At 47.0% G+C, this 22,095-nt stretch overlaps 1 protein-coding gene across 6 annotated transcripts in view; it reads left to right on the forward strand.

The window, feature by feature from the left end:
- The window catches only part of CACNA1B (calcium voltage-gated channel subunit alpha1 B), a 300,789-nt gene that overhangs the window by 54,750 nt on the left and 223,944 nt on the right, over positions 1-22,095 (forward strand). The window lies entirely within an intron of this gene.

The raw sequence follows: 22,095 nt of genomic DNA on the forward strand, positions 1-22,095 counted from the left end.
GGGCGATGGACCATGTTTCCTTGCTCCCTTTGCTTTGCTGCTGCAGGGCAAAGCTGAGACTTGCTGCACTCAGCCACCGCCACAGCGGAGTCCACAAGGCCCTCTTTTATTATTTAAGGATATTGGTAAAAGTGACTCCAGGGCCCCTTGCAAGCAGGTTCTGCCTCTGCCTGAGACTGTTTTGCCTTCTGTGAGCCACCCAGCATGCTCTTCCCCTCCTTCTGCCAGCAGCTTCCATTATTTCAGCTCTTCCTCTAGGCTCATTCTCCGGGTAACAATGTTCTTTCTCTGCAACAGTAAAACCAAACATTTTTCTTAACAGACAGGTCTCTTTGTGCTATGATGTGATTTTTATTTTTTTTTTTTTTTGGCTTTGTTGCAATCTGCATTATAGAAGGTTTTTGGGGAGACTTTCGAGTTTTAAAGGGTTGGGGTCTGATCACTGTTATATAGGGTATGTTGATTCAGAAATGAGCCAGTCTTGTGATTTATGTGCAGCTCAGACTAGATTTGGACCCTGACTGGCATTGATTCTGCCAGAAAGCAATGACTTTCTACCCTAAATTGATTCTTATGAAGGGTTCTGCTGGGATTCTTCTTTTCTCTTTGCCTAGCGAGCACATCAGGTAGGTGATCTCAGCTGAATTTTGCCCTACTCTAGCTGTTGCAAAGCTCAGCACGTTCCATACTGAAGCGAAGGTCAGCATCTAGGTGCACCAACTTTCTTCAGCTCAACTTAGATCTCAAATGCTTGAGGAAGGATTTGGGGTGTTGTATTTTTGTCCAGGATCTTTCAAGCAGAGTTTATAGTGCTGCAAAGTCTCTCCAGGGTTGGGATGCCTGTAGGTGCCACTGTAGCATAAATGCAACTATTTGCCTGTTCTCTAGCAAAAGGAATTGGGCTTGTTCATAGTTTTTCTGCTCTGCTGTGGGGCTGCATGGCCATAGCAGAACAGCCAGACCGATTCTGTTAGCTCAGACCTATGCAGCACAGCTTAACATTTTCAGCAAAGTGCTCTACATGGTAATTAAGTTGCATATGCGGCTCTGTAAGTACGCCATGAAGTCAATACCTCCAGTTCCTCTGCAGACACCCCCTGCCATGGTATTTATAGCATACCTGCTAGTGGGTGGTGTGATTCTTTCTTGTATTTTTTTTTTTTTTTTAAATTTTCATTCATGAAGGATGAGGCTGCACCACCCACTCAGGAGCGATGCTGTCATCCTGTGCTGCTGCAAGCATCAAAGCTCAAGTTCCTGCACAGAGGTGCCCACTCTCTGCAGGAAGCTGGTCAAGCTGATGAGGCTTTCTGCTGGGTATGAACAAAATCCCACTGCCCCACATCGCCTAGGTGCCTCTTGGGACTGTGGTTCTGATACAGGCTGACTCCAGAGCTGCTTTTGGCTTTGTTAGACGGACATGACTGCCTCTCCTCTGTGCTTGACGTTCTCTTCTCTCTCCCTCTGAAGCTGTCCTTCTCCTCTGGTGTTGTCAGATGAATCTGGCCTGGGCAGACTGGGACTTTTGTGCCCCAAGTTGATTGTCCAAAGGCATTTCCCCCCCTTTCCCTTCTGAAAATCAGGGTTGCTTTACCAAGTCCCAGGTTGTACACCCAGAATCCCCTCTTGCTTAAATTTTTTTACATTACTCCACCCCTTCAGCAGTTTCCCCAGCATCTCCAGCACCCACCCTTGCTCGCCTGCGGTCTCCCTTGCTGGCGTTTTCATCGCCCCCTTCTCCTTGACAGCTTCTCTCCTGTTCCTGATGGACCCTGATGCCTTCCTTGGAGCTTCAGGCCTACGCCACCTTCTTGCTTTCTCTTCCATGCTATGGCCTTCTTGGGGAAAAAAAACAACAACTTCCCTTTGCTTAAGAAAAATAATTGTGTAAGCCCCAGCTGCTTGCTTTGCTTGAGAGCCCGTGGAGGGGGCTTCACCCTCCTGAACTGTCCATAGGAAGGGAGCTCGGATAACTGCGATTTGGGGCTCTTTGCTGTGCGCTCTGGGTGTCTTATGGGCCTGGTGAGCATGGAAAAGGGATGCAACGGAGAAACTGCATCACCCAAAGGGGATGCAAAGCTGTGGCTTTCTCAGTGCAAGGTGCCAGACTTGGAGCACAGCGGCTGACCACGGGGCAGATGCCTGTGCACTTCCCCAGCAGCAGACCTCAGAGGACCCCATCCTGCTCACGACTGGCATCCACCCAGGCTTCTTCTCACAGGTAGTGGGTCTAAGACACATGAATACCTGCCTGCCAGGACCTGGACCACACCCATTTGCTTCATGCAAACCACCAACCAGCCATCAGATGGTGGTTCTACATCCCTGCTGCTCTGGGCTGGACTCAGACCAGCAGCCTGTGGGCTGGGCAAATGCCTGCCAGGCTGCGGTAGCCCCTGAACTACCTGGGATACTGGGGACTTGCAGGGAGATGCGTGCTGGACTGCTGTATGCAGACCTCCACAGCACGAAAGCAGCAGGGTGATATTTTTGGCCTTGCCCTTCCTTAGCGTCAGTACAATAAAACTCACTTAAATGCCTAACGTGAGGCTAAACATCCTTGGAGGACAGAGTTTTTTGTAGGCTTTTTAGACAGCTGCTGAGTGCACTGGAGGCCTCCAAGTGCAGTCAAAGGAATGGATGAAATTTGTTGGAAGAATATGACCCCAATGACCAGACTGAAGGAGTAAACTTGTAGATGCATATGCCAACAAGCCCTCTAAATAAGCAAGCCCAGGGATCAGTCTCTTTACTTTTGTTTGTGTGACTGCACATATGATTTTTTTTTTTTTTTCTTTCCCCTGGAATCTAATAAAAGAAAACATTTTGAAGAAATTAAGTCAATTTAAACAGTGTGTTGGAGCGAGAGCTCTTCCTACAGCTCCCCCGTCCATCTCCATCTCTGCCAGGAGAAAACTGAATGAAAATTATAGTGAGACAAAGTGAGAACAAGGCTGATGTCCTGCTCACGGTGGCCTCTGGGGCTGCTTCCCAAGTCAAGGCGCAGGTGGTACCTGGTTTCGAGCACTGTTGTGCACTGTGATACGGGATGGGGATTGCTCAGACCTGGTGACAAATCTGAGCTGCCCTTCTTCTGGGGACCCTCTCTCTATGGTCCTGCTCCTGTTCCAGGGGGAACACTTTCTCTTGTGTGGATGAATTTCTTTACCTGCAGCCTCTGAGCACAAGGAATAAGAGTGATGAATGGAAGAAAGGGACAGAGGTAGAGCTGCAGCAGGAGGGTTGAAGGGAAACTGTGAATGAGCAGTTACAAAGCCAAGGCCCTGCTGGAAGAGGTTTGTTTTTGGGAAAAGGATTTCAGGAATTGAGGACAAATTCTCTCAAACACTAAGGAGAGCTGGAGCCTATAGCAAGTGGTTTTCTGTGGACTCATGACACCTACCAGGTCAGGGCAGCTGCTTTCAACCTCTTTTAGTTCCTGGCTCCTCAGACAGGAGATGCAGGCTTCTGAATTTGTGATATAATAAACCTTCTTTTTACATCTCTTGTAATCGCCTTTAGAAATAAACAAGTGACCTTCTTCCTGGGAGGTCTATGGCAGGTGAGGGGACAGTGCATGGGAAGGGCGGGACGCTGCTTGCAGGGCTGCGTTGTGCTGGAAACACAAAGACCTTCAGACTTCAGTGATGTTCCTGCCTTCCCTGTCTCTGGGACATCTGGAGAGAAAGGTCCCTGTATCACGAAAACAGATTGAGCAAGATTTGGCTGCTCCAGCTCTCTGGTGAGCCACATGAGTGAGTCTGGTAATATATGGACAATGTGGGCTTTTTTTCTTTCTTTGTCCACGTGTTTTTGCATCTCATCAACCAAACTCGAAGTGCTGCCAGCAGCTTTCTACAAGAGAACGTGGGTTTTCTGTCTGATCAGTGGCATCTTTCTGGGTCCCGCCGACTGCCGCCAAATAAGATTTGTTCTCTTAAAATATTTTCAGGTTATGCCCAGCAGCCTAAGCTTATAGTTTGTGCCTATTCCTGTGACTTGAAGACTCATTTACTGTAGTTCAAAAGAAACTGTTACAGCATCAGATGGGTAGTGCTTTGCACCGGGGCAGTGATGAATTGAGCTAGCCATGGGTTGTGTTTGATCTGGCACTCGCTGCTACACGATCCTGGCTGGTTTCCAGCCTAGCACGTATTTGGTTTGCCATATTGTGCTGCAGTAAGTGACAGCTCGGAGCGAGACGTGGAACTGTTCCCAGTCCTGACCCTGCCTGAGTGGGAGGCTGTGAGGTCTGGCTGGCCGGGTGCTGTAACCTGGTCTGGTTAAAAGGAGAAGGTAGGGATGGAAAAATAAATCTGTGCCTACCCCGTTCCTCTCCTTCAGAGCTTATGAGGGGTAATCATCATTACAGGTCACTCTTCTGACACTGCTGAGAGAGCAAGTGATTTTCTCTGGTCTGGAGGGGCAGAGGAGATGGGCAGGTTCAGGAGAGGTCCTGACAAAGGAGAGCCCTGAGCTGGCACCACGGGCAGGGAGGTGAAGCTGCTGTGAGATGTGCTTGGAGGTCTGAATGCTTCTGGATAATATGACCCAAAATCTCTTCAGTGTGGGCATTGGTACTCAGCATCTGTCTGCTCACTGTTTGCAGCATTGCCAGCTCTTATAACTGTGACTGTTCAAACTTTCTATAGTTTTGCCTTCTCATTGTTCTCTTCGAGCTTGTATGGCTGCCCATGAGTTGGTTTTTTTTTTGGTTTTCTTTTTAAAATAGATGTCTCTTCTCTCTTAGTGCTCTTGGCTGCAGAGTAGAGTTTCAAAGCAGGACGGTACTGGCTCAAAGTCTTAGAAGAAGAATCTTTTTTAGAACTCTCTTGGAAAACACTCTGGCTTCCTCAGCCTGTCTCCAGCCTTGTGAGTGGAGCTGAGTGCTGAGATGTGAGCACCTGGCAACGTCAGCAGGGTTACGGGCACAGACCCTGGCCGCTGAATTTCACTTCTAGTTTGCTGTCTTAAATGTAAGCTGTGAATTTCTGCCTGGAAGTGGCAGGCTGTCCTCCTGTATCAATATCATTCTGATTTGGTATTGCAAATCCCATGCTATAAAAACATGATTAGAAGAGAGACAATAAACAGAGCAGCCATCATTGATGCCACATAATGCATTGTGTCCTTACAATATAAATTTTTCCATTTCCTTTTCTAATTTCTAGTAATTGAGCTCAATGAGCCTGCTTGGAGCTGATTTCTCGATACAGTTTTCTTTACATCTATTTCTGATTTCTGGCCTCACTCCAGCTGCTTGCTTGATGGTGCATTTTATTTTAGCTTCTTAATTTGCTGTTAGAGTTGTCAACACCATGGAGCCCCCTTGCTGCTTTGCTTTGCTTAAGTAGAGTGGATATATTTCTTAAATTAGTTAACCACTTGGTTGCTGCTAATATAATAAACCTTGCAGGTGTTATTAGAAGACACCTGCTGTGTTGGTGGCAGGTGAGTTTTAAGCAGGCAAAGTGGCTCTGCCAGGCGGTGCTGCTGAATGTGCCAGGTACAGTCAAGTAGGGAACAAGCCATGGACGTGGAGATGAATTTACCAGACTCATCCTCACGTGCCTTTGATTCTAGCGATGTCCTCATACAACTCGCAGCTGCCCAGCAACAGTCTCAGAGGACCAGCTGCAGATGCGGCCGTTGTCTCTTTCCCTATCCACGTACAGGTAATTGCATTTGAGAGGAATATTATGGGCTCGCAAGCTAACTACTTGAAGTACAGATCACTCCAGCCACAAATCTGAGGAGGTCAAAATCTCACTCTTTGCAAGTCCATGCAGTTTTGTTGACTGCTGCAGAGCAACATTGACCTACAGCTACCTCGGAACTGGCTCACTGCCTTTGCAGTTCTCTCTCATGCTGGCTTTTGTTGATGTAAAACAAAGCATTTCCATCTTCTCTTTATCCAAGTGATCCATATCCAATATGATCAAATCAGGGTTGTGATGAGGCAAAATGAAAATATGAGGCATAAAACAGAAGCACAAATGCTTTCCTTTGTGATTTCCTTCTTTCCCTCTGTGGCTCAGGGTTTTATAGCTTTATAGGAGAACCTTCCCCAACATGTTTTTCTTCCATTACCCATTTACATTTTGCAGGGCTTGGCTGTGCAGGCAAAAAGTAGATGTTTTGCAGGTGTCCTGATACATTTTCACATTTCCAGAAGATCTTTTTGACGTAGCATGTTCTGTTAGGCACTGCCATGTTATTGCTAGTTGAAATGTCCCAGCTGTTTTGTTTACTGCTGCCTGGATGTAAAAAATTGGTCCTAGAGTGTGTGATCCCCTGTGGGGCTGATTTTTCTTTTTTAAGCTTTCTCGTCAGTCCTTTGGGTTGATGGTCATGTGACTGGCTCTTGACACTGGGACCATGCTGTTGCCTTGTGGCTGTATAAGACATCTTGTTCCATTGCTCATTGGAGAATCATCATTGAGAAAATAAAGCACATGTTTGTAGCCTGTTACTCAAGTGCTGATCTGCTTCTTTGGCTGAATCATCACCCCTATGCACATAATCACTGTTTATTGTTTACCTTGCTTCTGAATTAATCAGCGAGTTGCTTTATAGAGGAGAAAGGAAGGAGCAGTTGTTTAACCTTGTTTATGGCAAAATCTCTTTGGATTCCTCATTGCTGCAGAATCACTTCTGCATCTTGGGCAAAATAACTTCCCTTACATTTCATACATGGGGCTCATAGTCTAGCATGTGGTTGTGACTATTGCTGCACTGGAGAATGTCTAATTATGCTTATTTTTTTGTGTTACGTAGTGAGTAGGAATTAGAAAAAAGAAGCTTGATGCCATTGTATTGTGTGATATACTAAGGAATGGGAAAGAATAACAATCCCTGCCATCATTGTCTAGGTGTGGGGTGGACAAAACAGGTGACCAACGGAGATCTGGTTAATCTGTGGGTAGGGTTTAGCAAGAGAATGTAAAGCTAACAATACAAGTTGCTGATACAAATTAGACACTCTCAGCCAATGCCATCAATAGCACAGTTCCTTTTGCAGCAAAGAAACAAACTGCAATTACTTTCTGTTTATTAGCCAAAAGAGGATTTCGTTGCTGTTGTTTTTTTCCCTTGAACACAGGCATCTGCAGAAGATATACATCAGCCCACTTGTAGCTTGAATAAAAGAGGATTTTGAGCTTGATGGTGATGGAAATAACCCAACAATGGTTAATAGTTTCTAGCTTTAATTCTCTGCTGGGTACTTGTATTGGCAAAGGCTGTCCACCCTTGGAAGCAAGTGGGTGGTGATTTGCATGGAAAGGAAGAAAGAAGATGAAGCTGGGAAGCAAAGTAGAAAAAGAAATTGCCATTAATTGGAAAAAAACCCCTGGATTTATCCCAGTTAACTTTAAGTAGTTGAATGAGGTACCTGCATTGGAAGATTAGGCATCAGAGAGAAACGTCTTCATGGGGCAGTTTCACATAGTGGAATTGCCTCAGGTGGCACCTGTGTGCATTGGGGAGAGAGAAATAAGAGTGTGCATGGGCCGGTGGTGTGCTGCTGGGTTACTCTGCCCTGATTTGTCTTTGTGCAAGCCCTCCACAGCTCTGCTGTGCTTTGCTTTCTCCCAGTCCTTCGGGTGGGGCAATGAAACTGGATGTGGCAGTCAGAGGGAGAGATTTGGGTGAGATGGGGATCACGAAGCTAAATTAATTAATGGTTGAAAATAGCCTTGACTGGTTCAGGTGGATTTTGCAATTTGCAATGCAGCCAGCAAGTCTCCGGCCATACGCAGGGAGTTGCAGACTTGTAGGACTGGGGCTTCAGTTACCATCCCTACACTTTCCAGCCTGGTTTCCGAAATCTGAGGAGACTGCAGTGTGAAGCTCCATGGCAGCATGCCACAGAGCACGTGAGATGAGTGCATATTTACATTTTTTATGCAGAGCACATAAACCAGTTTTTACAGCCTGAGGTAAAACTTTAATAGTTGTTTGATGGTAAATTTCCATGTCAGCTGCTCTGGAATTTGGTTTCAGGGCCGAGCCAGAAGCAGCATATTGTAGCAGGGGGATTCCTGGTTATGTGAGAGCCACAAATGTGACCTGGGAAGGCAGAGATCCAAGACGAGAATGCAAAGTTTGAATGATAACAGTTGCCTCATTCCAAGATGCAAATGAAACACCAAATGTTCAAGTTCAAGCTGGGGTGGCAGTTTTTTTTTTTTCCCCCTATTGAAGGATCTGGCCACCCCCAGACTGGGTCTGATGTAGTTTCTTTCTTGAACATCTTGAAGGCAGAATTCATCATCTTTGTAACTTTTTCCATATGGCTGTTATTCCTCCTGGAAATAGTTCTGTGTTTGGCTTCCTGTTCCCTGGTCCTCCTTTCCCATGTCTGATTTCTTTTTTTTTTTTTTTTTTTTTTTTTGCCTGCTTGAGTGTGATCGTGGGTCCTTTGCAATTCATAACTTGAAAATGAGCCTGTGTTGAATTTGGGATGAAAGATTAGCAGGGAGCAGCTAGGTATGCATAACGCTGCTGTCGTAGCAGGCACGTCTCTAGCCCACTTGTTCGCTGAGACGTACTCGCTCATCCACATGGTTACCGGCACCGGGCTCAGTCATCCCAGCTTGCAAGCACACACTCATTCACGTTCTTTGCCAAGTCCTCAGCTCCAACTCGGTGTCAAAAAGCAGGATAATTAAATCCCCATAATTTTTGTGCCATTCTATTGTCTTTATATTAGCGCACCTTCATATGGATGCATGTTGTCACTGGTGAGCTACTGAAAGGGAAAGGTTAGTGGGATTCTGTGCTTCTCCGAGAGCTAACAAAATCAAATCAGCAGCATGTTTTGTGCTCCTTTATTAGAACAGTGCTTCTGTCTTTGGTGGCTGGGCCTAGGCAGGGAGTTTTGATTCAGAGTCCTGATGCTTTGCAGTGAATCCTGATTGAGATCTTACAGGTGTAACTCAAGCAGCCAAAGCAGGGGAGGATTTGTTGACAAAGGTGTTTTCATAGCCATCTCCTTTCCTTGATATTCTCAGTGATTAACACCTGATGTTGAAGTAGACTTGATCTTTGCTGGAACAACCTTGAGGTGCCCTATTGCTGGTGAAAATCCTGCATGAGTGCCAAGGACTGACTCTCCTAAAGAACTGCTAGGGCCAAAATTTCTGGGCCCTGTTCAGCCTGCAAGATCGCAAAATGACATTTAGCAGCGTAAATTAGTTGCCCATGAAAGTTAGGAGCTGATGCTAACTCTGGAGAGAAAGGAGCAGAATATAGGCTACCCTCCCACGCTCTGCTCGGCCTGACACCTGTATCTCAAACTACATTCATCTCGAAGGGAATAGGATGAGCGCTTGCTAAGCAGACTGAGAATATCCATCCGAAAGCTCTGACGCTCCTTCGATTTGTGCTGTCGTGCTCGTCAGCATCCACTTCTCCAGTAGTGCCAGGCAGTGGTAGCACTCTGTTGGTGCCAAATACTGACTTCATTGGGACATCTGGCATATCGCAGGTCAAGCTCTGACTGTCCAGATGGCAGCAAATTGCCCATTAGGTGAATAATTGTGTTTTCTGGAAGGGAACAGGACCTGTGGCTAACCTGTGTTCCCAAGAGATGCTGCTTAGTAACCTTAGATGTTGGTCCTGGAGCTGACGGCCTTTGGGGAACATAGAGTCCTCCTGGCTCTCCTGGATGCTGGATAAGCACGGTACCCTCTGTGCACATGCAACCCATTGCCGAAGAGGCACTAAAATATGTTTCTTTCTCTACTGGGCAACATTAGATGGGGCATGGAGACCAAGGAAAGCTTTGCTTTTGGAGTTGAAGCTTTTCTGAACTCCTGGCTGGTGGAGCCCTGAGGTTTGTAGGGGTTGTTAGGGATAGCAGGAACACAGGAGGATATTGTGTGCGATGCTGAGCTCATTAGCACCACCTAGCAAATGATCGTAAATAAAGTTCCTGAGAGCACACTGGAAGTGATTTAAGGTAGTTTAAAACCCCTGAAATGAGGAGGGAAGAATCACAAACTGAATTGTCTTCACCAGAAGCTGGTTCATATGGTAACTCCAAGACAGGGGAGACTGTGAGAAACAGCCTAATTATTTGCAATCTTACTGGCAAATTCTCGCCTCCAACCCCTCGAGGTGTGTGCTGCCAGCGGACACACTGGGACCGAGCTGGTGTGCAGGTACCACTTGACTGTCCTGGGAAAAATGGGTTCGATGGGTCCCTGAGGGATCCTCTTTTTTAACATCTAAAAGGAATCAAGTGCATTTAGAGCTTTGGGGAAACTGTCATGTCCTCACCCAAAGCAGCTGATCTTTGAGAACAAAAAAGAAATGGTTTGTTTTGCGTTTTTGCTTGCTTTCTTGGCAGTCTGTTCCTCCTGTAACCATGAGATAGCCAGGGTCTCTCACCATAGCTTCAACCAGCCAGTGCAGCCCATGTTTGTGTGTGGATATTTGCTGCCTTCACAGCTGAGAAACACTTGAGCAAGCCTAGGGAGAAGGGTGTAAGGGGATAGATGGAAGAAGCTTTTCCTGGGCTGTGCCAGCTGACCTGCGCTCAGCTTTCCCAAATGGAAGTGGCAGTTATATTGCCTTCTACCCACGGCATGTTTAATCCACAGGAGGATAACACTGATGCAGTGGCAATCTGGATATTTCTTGTCGGAGCAGCTCAGGGCGCTGCTGAGAAGGCAGCTGCATTGCCAGTATCTTATAGACAATGAATTTGGCATTATCCTTGATATTCAGCATTGTTCTATTAATTTTTCACATTAAAAGCTATTGCCCTTGTGTAGGAAGGAGGAGGAGGAGTAAGGACAGACACTGACAGTGCTGCTTTGCTACCTCCCACCTTCCAACAGAGGGTCATTTGTCTCTAGATATGGAGAAGGACAGCTTTGTTTCCTACAGAATAGCTCTTCTTAGGACACGGTAGCTACATGGCAAATATATTCAAGTGTTAAGCGAACAATGTTACATGCTTTTAACTTCCTTTACTGAAATATCTGAAGATATTAACTCAGCCTTGCAAGAATTGCTGGAAGTTGGATGAGTGCTATTGCTAATCCTTGTTTGTACCCATGGGGAAATTGAGGCACACACTGGCTAAATGCCTCCAAGAGCTTGTCCTCTAAATCACTGAACTGCTATGAGATTTCCTTCTTTCCTCCTCTCTGCCCTGAAGTCAATAGTGGATTTTGCACTCTGGGGGACGGTAAATAATGGCTGGCTGTCACTTGGTGTCATCCCCATGTGAGGACTGATGCCATATTCATTGTGTTGCTGTGATAGAGCCTGACACAAACAGAGGCAATGAACTGTCAAATATTAAAATTTGACCTGTGACTCTTGGTGTGCAGACGTGTTTGCAGAGTAGGGTCCTCATTTTCTTTTCAGTCTTTACCTAGTATGTTAGAGCTTTCCCTGACTCTGCTGGCACTATCATTAAGAGCTTTTGTTTTGGGACACGCTCAGCTCTCACCCAGTTCTTGTTAGACAGACAAAGGTAATATTTCAGGAACCTGCTAAGATCCCACGTTCCTCCCTGAAGTGTCAGTCTCGGCCATCTGTACCCCTTCGCACACCCAGAACCGAAGCTTGTGCTTTTGTTTTCTTTGAATCTCCCACCCCAAGAACACAGCAAAACCAGCAGGGCTTCAGCGGGGCTCCTGCAGCATACCCATGCTTTTGCGCATGGACAATTCCTGGGCGTCTTCCTGCAACCCATCGCATGCACCAGCCTGCCTGCGTGTTTGCTGTGAGGACATGCAACACGGACAGCTTGGCAAACCCCAGACCACTGCTTCCTTCTGGGGCAGCCTAAAATGTGTGTCCAAAGAAGGGCAACAAAGCTGGTGAAGGGTCTAGAGCACAAGTCTCATGAGGAGCGGCTGAGGGAGCTGGGGTTGTTTAGCCTGGAGAAAAGGAGGCTCAGGAGAGACCTTATCGCTCTCTACAACTGCCTGAAAGGAGGTTGTAGCAAAGAGGGGGTCAATCTCTTTTGCCAAGTAACAAATGATAGGACAAGAGGAAATGGCCTCAAGTTGCACGAGGGGAGGTTTAGACTGGATACTAGGAAAAATTGCTTCACTGCAAGGGTAGCCAGGCTTTGGAACAGGCTGCCCAGGGGAGTGGTTGAGTCCCCATCCCTGGAGGTATTTAACAGCCGGGGAGATGTGGTGCTTAGGGACATGGTTTAGTGGTGGACTTGGCAGTGCTGGGTTAATGGTTGAACTTGATGATCTTAAGGGTCTTTTCCAACCTTAACAATTCTATGATTCTATGGTTTAGTGGTGGCCTTGGCAGTGCTGGGTTAACGATTGGACTTGATGATCTTAAAGGTCTCTTCCAACCTAAACGGTTCTATGATTCTATGCCAGCCTGACGCCTACTTCAACCATTTCTTGGCCTTCAGCAAGGACTAGTTTCACTGTCTCTAGTAACCAGTGGAAGATTAGTTTAATGAAGAGTAATGAAGACCATGTGTTAATTGCTGGTTCTGTTGCAGTCTGGGTCAGTCCCTTGGTGCCTTGGGTTATTTGTGTTTGATCCAGCCGTTCCCTTTGCTGCAACCTCTCCTTCTCTCCTGCTGCATCAGACTGGCTGATGGCAGGGGGTCTCCCACGGAGCCGTCTGATGTTTCTCTCTTCGTGTGCCTGTAGTGAGCAGCAGCATAGCACATTTTCCCCTTTAATTAGGCTAACTATGTGTAGGAGGCATCGGGGCTGTTTGTTCAGCTGGAGGGTGCGGAAGTACAGCCCGAGGCACCGGAGAGGGGATGTTTTGACATTGCGGGATGTGATGCTGTGCCAGAGGGACCCAAGCTGGCATTGTGTGAGCTGTGTACAACCGCACCAGTGCGACATCCTTCAGGGGCAAAGGCCTAGGTGTCACCCACGGGGACCATTCTGCCCTGGCTGAGGTGCCCCTGCTCCCAGCAAAGGTAACTGGTTCAGACAAAGGGCTATGCTCACATGCTGATGGTGTTTTTGCTCTGGAGCTACGCTGGATATTGTGGCATGGTGTGGCATTGCACGGGGAAGTATTGCTCAGCCCCAGCAAGCGTGGCTAGCCTCTTTCTTTTTGGCATCCCACGCCACAGGATGCACCGTGGTGATGTTGGAGAAGTTTAGCTGGGGCCACGTCTAGAAGGTAAATTTTAAGGTGTCTCTGCAGGTGTTAAGAGCTATGCTGGAGAAGGCTGACTCCTTGCAGATCCATCCAGTAGCTGCTTGACCCAACTATGAATCTTTCTCTTTTCATGCTGAAGGTCAAGGTTAACACAAGCTCCTGAGTGATGCGCCGTGATTGTCCCCTCTGGCCCGAAGACTCTGATTATCACAGGATGAACTCTTGTGGCATTTGGATTTGGAGTATTAACCAGTTTCTCAAAGGTTAATATTAAGCGAGGATGATAAGTAATGAGGCATACTGGTGGGGTGATGAGAGATGTCTTGGAAACGCCTGGGTCTTGGTGAATTATCCCTAGAAAGCATTATACTGTGTTGTGTTTAGCAAGCCCAGCTCTAACCACTGCTTGGTGTGTTAAGTGCCCCTGTCTCTGCAGGAGTTGACTCTGGCTGGTAATTTATCCTGTTGAGATTTATATATTTTATTCTGGCGACTTTATTTCAGTCCCTTGTGCTGGGTGAGGTGGCAGATGCTGTGGAAAGACAGACAGTTCCCGTTTCACTGCTGGGCACCAGGTCACCCTCATGGCCCTTCGGTTAGATCCCATCCCTGATTGCTCCCATGGCAAGCTCCCGAGGGCAGGGCTGCTGGATGTAAGGAAGGTCTTGGTGTTTATTTATGTATACTGTACCTAGGTTTGGGATTTGCTTATAAGAACACAGATTTTCAGTCTTGATGACTTCCACTAGCATGAGATTTATAAGATTTTGTTGTTAAATGTGACCTTCTCATGCTGGTTGACTGTGAATGGGGAGCAGGCTGGATTCCTGAGACTTATTCCTACAAATGCCTGTGACCCTGTCCTAAAAGACCAGGATTAAATTCCCATTGATGGCTCCCTTAATTACCCTTATTGTTAATATCTGAGATAGGCAACTTGTAAAGAGAAGGATAAATTTGCTCTGGAGAAATAAAAAGGAAGATGAGGATTAGTTAACCTGGCTATGTCACGGTGACTACTTGATGTCTGCCTTGTGTGGAACTTCGTGTCTCATGATGAGAGTGGTTGTTTTGGACCCAAAAGCGCAGACACCACCTTGAAGGCCAAAGTCCTGCTTGCAGCAGCTCCTGCTCTGCTCGCTGGATGTCAGCCGACCACGGAGGAGGAGACAGCCCCATCCTGTCCCCGAGCAGCCCCACGGTGAACAGCCAGCCAGTGGTATTTAGGCCAGAGGCCAGAATTTGTTACCATTCCCTTCAATCCAGGAGGTTTCAAATAATCCTATTCTCTGCCTTCTGTTGCTTGCAGTTCCCCATGCTTCCCAGCTGAGGGGTTTAGGGAAAGCTGGGGCTCCCAGTTCTCTGCACTGTATTGCTTTCTGAGCCCAATTTATGCCAGTGGAGAAGAGGGATGTCTTGTGCTCCAATCTTTCTCACCGTTGTCCCACATTGCAGCACGATGCCTGCAGTGGGGGATTGGCTCTGCCACCCCTATGCCAGATGGGCGCTCCTGCCCTGGATGGGACATCTCCTTGTGCTCCTGGTAGCCACCCGTGCATGGAGCTGGGCCAGGGGACCAACCTGGCTCGAGCAGTTGCATAATGTGCAGAGCATCTAAGTGGGCTCTGCTGAGCTGCAGCAGGGCTAAAATGCTGCCTCTCTTCTATAAATAGAGTGAGTAGGCCAATTTGCCTTGAGACAAGAATCTTCCCTCCCCCGAGAGCATCCTAAACTTTCATGCCTGATGGAGCTGGAACTGCTAAAGAAACTATTTCCTTCCTATCAATTGCCCCCTCGTCTTTGCTTTCCCCTTGTTGGGGATTTTAACCTCAACTGTAGTTTGAGTGCTCCTGTCCCAGTCAGCTCTCTCCAGGTGAGGATGGGGATGCTCTGGTGAGGGATACCTTGGTGGTAGATATCGAAGGATCTTCAACAGATGGTTTCCTAGGATAGGGGAAAATTTGAAGGTTCACTCGCAGAATGATTTTGTAGAGGTAGCTGTGGGCAATTTCTGTCTTATAAAGGCAGACAATGTGAAGGGCAAACAGTTGAAAGACTGACTGGTTTGGAGAACTGCTGGAAGCGTTTCCAAAATGAATTTGAGCTTTACACACTGCCAGGTGCAAATCCCCCAGGACCAGCATGGTGCTGCAAGAGAAAGCTATGCTCCGCTTGTCTGTCTGTGATGTCCCTCACTGTCGTGATGTCTTTGTGTATGAGGTTTGGTGCATCTGGCCTCACTGAGCAGGGCTGAGTCTGGTACAGCCTCTGTCACAGTCTCTGCTCAGCACTGGCCATCCTTCCTTGTCTCCAGCCCTGCTCAGCCACCGTCCACCCCTGCTCTCAGCTGTCCTGCCAGGCTGCAACCTCGTGGGTTATTTTTCATCTGAGGGTCGGGCCAGAAGCAATAACCTCTCTGTATTGCCCATTGCTGAAACCAAAACTGAGCTGAACCTTAAAAAATGTCCCCATAAATTCTCTTCATGTTCCAAGATAAATCCTTTTTTTTTTTTTTTTTTTTTTACTGCTCTGTTAATCCAACCCCTGAGAACGTGGTGGAAATTTGGAGCTATAGCCCCCCTTACCAGCTTGAAAATATTTCTGTATTAAAGGCTCCAGGTTGCTGGTTAAATACAGATTCATTTTCATTAATTCCTGCTGCAAGGGATAAATGAAATATGCTGAGGAGCTAATTATTTTGGGATGCTTTACACCATTTCTGCAGCCAGGTGTTCTGGTTGTTATTTCTTACTTGGCCCCAACTCTGCCTCCTGCCAGCTTCTCCCATCAGTGCTCTGTTCTCATGGATTAGGGTAAATAGTTTGGATTATCAAAGCAATGGTGGCGTGGTTTCCTTGATAATGTGCACTAGGTGGCTCAGGTAATGTTTGGTTAGTCCTCGCGTTCTTCACCCAGAGCAGCACATCTGTCCTGGCCCTTCACTGCCTTTCTGACAGTCATGGCTGTCTCGCTGTGACCTCAAATTTCCTTTTTCTTTAGCAAATGATTCTTTTTAGGAATTTCTAAATGGATTTTCAAGAGGAGGAGGCCTTTGCAGAGGAAGTGCTGTCTGTGTGTAGCTCAGTATATCCAGCAGACCGGGTCTTTCTGTGCTCGTGCTGAAGAGAGAAATGACTCAGAAAAAAGAATAAACCTCCTGTTTTCCCCAGGTGCCGAATGACAAGGGGCTGATGTAAAACATGATGTGTGAGAGAGATATATATACACATATATATAAAATTTGAGAAGCTGGAAATATGCCTCTTGGATTTAGAAACAATTTTGGAGTCTTGTTCCTCTCTCTTCTCTTTGTCATTGGTCTGTGGCCCTGCCAAGGCAAGTTTGGAGGCAGAGGTTTGCCTCTCAGATGGCTGCGGGATGACAGGGTTGAGTGTATTCCTGGGCACAGCTGCAGGAGGACATTCTCTCCAGAATCAGCTGCTGGACAAAAGGGAGGCAGGTTTAGGAAAAGGTGGTGGCAACCACTGCCCTTTCCTTCACATGTGGACATAGGATGATTTGTGCGTTTGTCATTCCTGCTTTGGAGGTGGACTTTGAGGAAGGCCCCTTTGGTGCCATGTCTAAACCAGAAAAGCTTGTGTGGTCCATGCTAGAGCATGAAACCGTGCTAGGTGTGGGTGGGTTGTTGAACACTGGGCCATGGTGGTGGGGACGAATAGCACTGGTGGGGACAGAGCAGATGTGGCTGTGCATGCCCAGCTGAGTCCTCCTCCAGGTGCCTTAACTCTCCCAGCAGCCCATGAGAGAAGGTCGAGCTGAAAAGCCAGCAGGCTCCTTTCAGAGAGGCTGGTTCTGTGCAGGCAGCCGAGGATGTGCTGGGCACCTTATAGGTGTGCTGAGGCAGCAGTGGGGTGGGTGTGACGGCTGCGATCCCTGGCCCCACTCCTGCGGGCAGCATAGCCATCACGCTGGGGGACCTGGGGAACAGCCTCCTTCATTTGGGTCAACTGTAAATAAAGCTCCAGTCACGGAAAACTGTTCTTCCTTTTTTTTTTCTCCCTTATAAATGCTATGACACATGCTTTTTTATTTGTTTAACTTGTCACGCTTCTTTCTTGCCTTCATCCTCGTTTCTTGTCTGTCTGGTAACAGGGCCTGGTGATTCAGGAGATACTGCTTCTCCTTTGCAGCACAGTGCTTGGTGTCCTCCAGACAAAGTGTCTTGGGGATTAGAGGGTATATGTATTTATTTTGTGCTTCTTTCTCTCTGCTTTACTGACTTTAACACCTTTGAATCCCACTGAAACATGTTTCTTGTCCTGAGATTTGGAATTGATTCTGTTTCCTCCTCTTTTGGTGGCTTTCCTCACTGGCTCATAAATTTCACCAATAAATCTATGGGCGGCAGCTTTAATGTTGTCAGCTGAAAACAGGTTTAAAAAAAAAAGCTCTGTGTAAGGAGCCAGATCGTCCTTAGCTTTTATTCTGATATCCCAATCCTGAAATGATGTCCTTTCAGTGGGAAAAAAAAGAAGTGACGAGATTGATTTTCTGCTAGTTTTGCTCTGTCATCCCAAGGTGGATCTGCAGCAGTTACCAGAAAAATCCTCCGGAGATTGAGATGAATCATTTACCAGTTCAGGCAGGCGCTAGTAAAAGCCTGCGTAGCCGGGGGATGCCGTGCAGCAAGGGTGTGCCGTCTTTAGTCTCTTCAATAATAAGAACCTGTGGCTTCCTTTTGTGCCACTCCACATAAAAAGATGCAGTTGCAACCCACTCAAGAGACAAATGATCCAAGTAAACACCTATTTGTCTTTAAGCTATACTAGCTGCATTCTTTCATTTCCTCTAAAAAACAGATTGAAATTTATGAGGCTGGTCCAAGTGCATGGTGGATTGTAAACTGCTTAGGGACAATGAGTGTCATTTGGGTTGAGTTTGCATGAAATCAACTCTAAAGACTCTGGAAAACCGCAGGAATTGAGGATATTCTGATATAACTCATTTTCTGCTAAGTCTTTGCTGAAGGCTGCAGCGGACCTTGGAGGGTTACTGTTGCTCCTGCTATTAGTGAGGCCAGACTCTACAGATCTTCTGGGGTGTGTGATGTCTTCCCCCATGGCCAGGAGAAAGCCAAGCAGAGCCGTGCAGGTGGCCAGGGCAGAGGCAAGCTGGGAGCACTGCTCATCACATGGGATACCCACAGCAGTGTTGGTCACCCTCCTCTGCTGGGTCTCTGAACCAGGGACAGGCTGGTCACTGCAAGTCACTGAGATGGGTTTGAGCTCAAGGACCTGCAGGAGAAGAAGAGTTTATGGTAACCCTGAGAGATGCCCTGGGCATTTGCTGGAGGGTTTTGTGGATGGCAATATTACTGTCAGAGTAAGAGGAACATTGGGCAGCACCTTGGGGGAAGCAGAGAGACAGCGGAACCCTGAGTGGTGGGACAGTTATCTGCAGCTCAGACACTTACTTAATGTGATTGCTTTCCCTGTTTTTCAGCAGAACATCTAACCCCTTTGCAGCAGGGTGATTTCCTCCTCCTCCTTTATTTCATCCTAAGTGTTTCTGCTTTTTCTCATTTCATCACTTTCATCCCTAATAAAGCCTCCAAAGGTCTTTGCTGCTCTGGTACCTGCTCCTGGTGCAGCTGCCACTGATCTTGCTGATAGACCCACTTAGGTGGAAGTATCTTTTGGTGGCAGTAGGACATCATTTCTGCTGTGGTCTTGCTTGTGAGCAGGAGAGGAATCAGGGACTGTAACATGCACTTGGGAACAGTAGAGGGAGCTTGGACATGGGTGCAGGATCCAGGCTGGGGGATTTGATCTTTGGTTTGAAAGCTCCAGCTGGAGCCGATGAGCTCTCCCATGCCCGGACAGCTTCACCCATGTGCCCAGGGAGGGAAGGGACACGGGAGCTGAGCAGACCCTTATTGCTCTTGGGGTGTGTGAGACCTCACAGACTCTCCAGTGGTTATATACTACATTAGCCTTTATCTCCTTATTCTGGGAAGCCTTTGCACTTGAACAACTCCTTCAGTACCTTCCTGTTAAGCCCTTGAGCACAAGCTCAACGCTGAGCATGTGCTTAAGTGCTTTGCAAAGCAGGACTCCTCTCCCAAGTCCCTCCCAGGGAGGAGAGCGAGCCCAGGGGGACACAAGTGAATGTGGCATGGGCTGGGAGTGAATGAGGCACTCTGGTCTAGTGGGGAAAAATATAGGGAAAGGAGTCAAGTGTCCCTGGGCTCCTTCTCCCAGGTTTTATGTGACCCTGGGCAAGACAATTAGTGTCTTTCCAGGTTGTCTGCCTGGTTGGCAGAGAGAAGCTAACACCGATCCACCGGCAACGATGCCAAGTGCTGCAGGAGCTGTTGGTGAAACCGCAACCATGTGCTCAGATTGGCACCTGGGGGGGACATGGGTATGACCCTGAGGCCCTGGCAGCATCTGCTTGCTGCTCTCCATCCAGACCATATTAGCAGTAGATTATCCTGCTTTATTTTTAATGACAAAATTTTGTTGCTTGTTAGTGGAAATAGACCTTACATCAGGGTGTTTTATGTGTCAGACAAGGGAAATGATGTATCAGAGGAATGGCTCAATGCCATGCTGAGGCTCATGAAAAGCTTTCTTTTCAAAGAGCTACCCTATATTGTTCCTGGCTTGTGTGTTTTGGGAGTTCATTTGTTGTTTTTCTCTTTGTTAATCACTACTGATAGTTCTCAGTCTAATGATTTTGGGTTTTGTTTTTTTGGTTGGATGCTTTATCACTTTAGGCTAAAGGCTAAAAAATATCCCAAGTCCTAATCGACCTGCAAAGCTGCTGGGATAAGCAAGGACCAAAGGGCTGTGTGGCTTGTGTTAGTGCATGCACAAGGGAAATACCAGTGCTGAGCAAACTGAATGCTGGCTGGGTTTATTGTATGTATAACATAGGTGCTGTCTGCTTCCCTGGAGCCTTGCTAAGTCCGGTCTTACTCATGCCACTGCTCGCATTACCGTGGAATTTGCACTCAGCACTGGTGAACAAAGCAGGGAGTGGGTTTAGCAGGGTGGTACTTACATTGCCCATAAACTGCTTATGATGTTTTGGTGTGTGAGTCCCTGTGGTGGTGAGCCATGAGGATTTGAGTGAGATCCATCCCTGGCTCTGCTTGGGGCACAGCTCCATGGGATTTACTTGCTGCAGAGCCTGGCTGTATGGCATGAGCTTCTTGAGATGGTGGTGGATATGTTTATTCTGCCAGATAGGGCAAGCTGCTGAGGCTGCATGTGTACAGCACGTTGCTTTGTGCAGTGTTGCAGACACACTTTTGCTGATCGGGATGGGTTGGCATGAGAAATTACTGCCCTCAACTGCAGGTTCCCATTCCCCCTTAGGAGATAACATTAGGGAAAATAATAGGAAAATGCACCACGTCTTTAAGGGGGAATGGAGGGAGGTGAAATAAGGTCACCCAAACCCAGATGCAAAGCTTGCTCCCAGCTTGCTGCAGGCAAAGCAGAGCAGGTTGGCTTTGTTCTGTCTCAACAGCAGTTTGAGCTGAGCTGCACTAAGAGCCGCATCCCCAAGGTGGGATGATTGCCTCTAACCGGAGCAGGAGTTTCCTACCTTGTCCCAGCGAGATCCACAAGAACACGTCTCTTCTGGGGAGACGAGGTGGTGGCTCTGCAGTACCTGGTCGAGATATGGACACACCCTGTCTCCTCTGCTCTGGAAGCCCCTGGCTCCATCCTTCTTGTCCGTCACTCCACAGCCACTTTTAAAATACAGTGCTAGAAAAAATTCAGTGCAGACTTCACCACTCCTGTCTACCTCTAAAACCCAGCAAGCAGAAGGGATGCAGTGTGAGCAGCAGGGTTTGGACCCGGCAGTGTGTCCTCTGCATTCAGCTTTTGAACTTGGAGCATGGTTAATGAACAGGGTTATTTGAAAGGCTTCCAGGTTTCCCCGTCTATCTTAATATTATATGAACAACAGGCGTATAACGAGATCAGGCTGGTGTTTCTTGAGTGCAGCTGAGGCTGATTTCTGTGCTGAAGGCACCAGAATTCAAAATAAATGCTTTTAATGTCTGAAAAATGGTAATGAAACAAATGCCTTGAGAGTACCAAGGGAACAAGGCAAAGGTGATGGTGAATGAAATAAGCAGTGCGATGACAGGAGTGAGGGGAAAAAAGGAAAAACAGGGAAAAGAACAGAGAGGACATAGCAGGTGTGAGAAATAATATCCATGGCCTGGATCCACGAAGGATTTGGTTCCTGGCTTGCTTTGAAATCAGTAGGAGTTAGATGCATAAAATACTGTTGTAACCCTGGTCCTCAGGTATTTTGCTTAATTTTTGTTACTACTTGCACTGTAGTTTTTCGCTCTGCTTTTGTCAACATCTGGAAGGCCGAGACCCCCAGTGCTCCCGTGGCATGTCCCTGCTCAGAAAAGTCAGGGGACTCACTGCCACCCATCCATGGGGACAGGTCACACTCTGCATCCCCAGCTGGGTCTGCTGGAGACGGGGGGATTTTGCCAGTGGATTTCCAGTCTTCTTGGAACAGGATCTGCCCATGATTTGTAGCTAAGAATTTTTAAAAAACCCAACAAATAACCAACCAGAAAACCTACCAAATGCCAGAAAAAAGGGAAAGTGTTTTCATAAAAGCACACCCAAGCTAGCCTCAGCGTCATCCATTCTCATCGAGAGGTACGATTACAGTTGATATCAATTTAAGAATTAAAACAAGTATTACAAATATTCTATAGAAATCGTTCATCCTATTAGCCCTCTTAGGCAAAACGTATTTGTGCCAGTTCAAAGTCAGGGCAGAACCTGGAGTTTCCACCATGCAAAAGTATTTTGCAATGTCAAAATCCACATTTGGAAAGCTGAAATGTGAATCTTCCAGTGCAATGAAAATAGTTTGTTTGGGGGTAAATAAAAATATTTTTATTTTGTTTTTAGAATTTATTTTTGGCGTAAGTCTTAGTAAAATGAAAGTAAATGTGGTGTTTCAAAATAA

The sequence above is a fragment of the Nipponia nippon genome, unplaced genomic scaffold (assembly GCF_047370975.1).
Source record: "Nipponia nippon isolate SJK-2023a ecotype South Korea unplaced genomic scaffold, ASM4737097v1 scaffold_16, whole genome shotgun sequence".
NCBI classification, from domain to species: Eukaryota; Metazoa; Chordata; class Aves; order Pelecaniformes; family Threskiornithidae; genus Nipponia; species Nipponia nippon.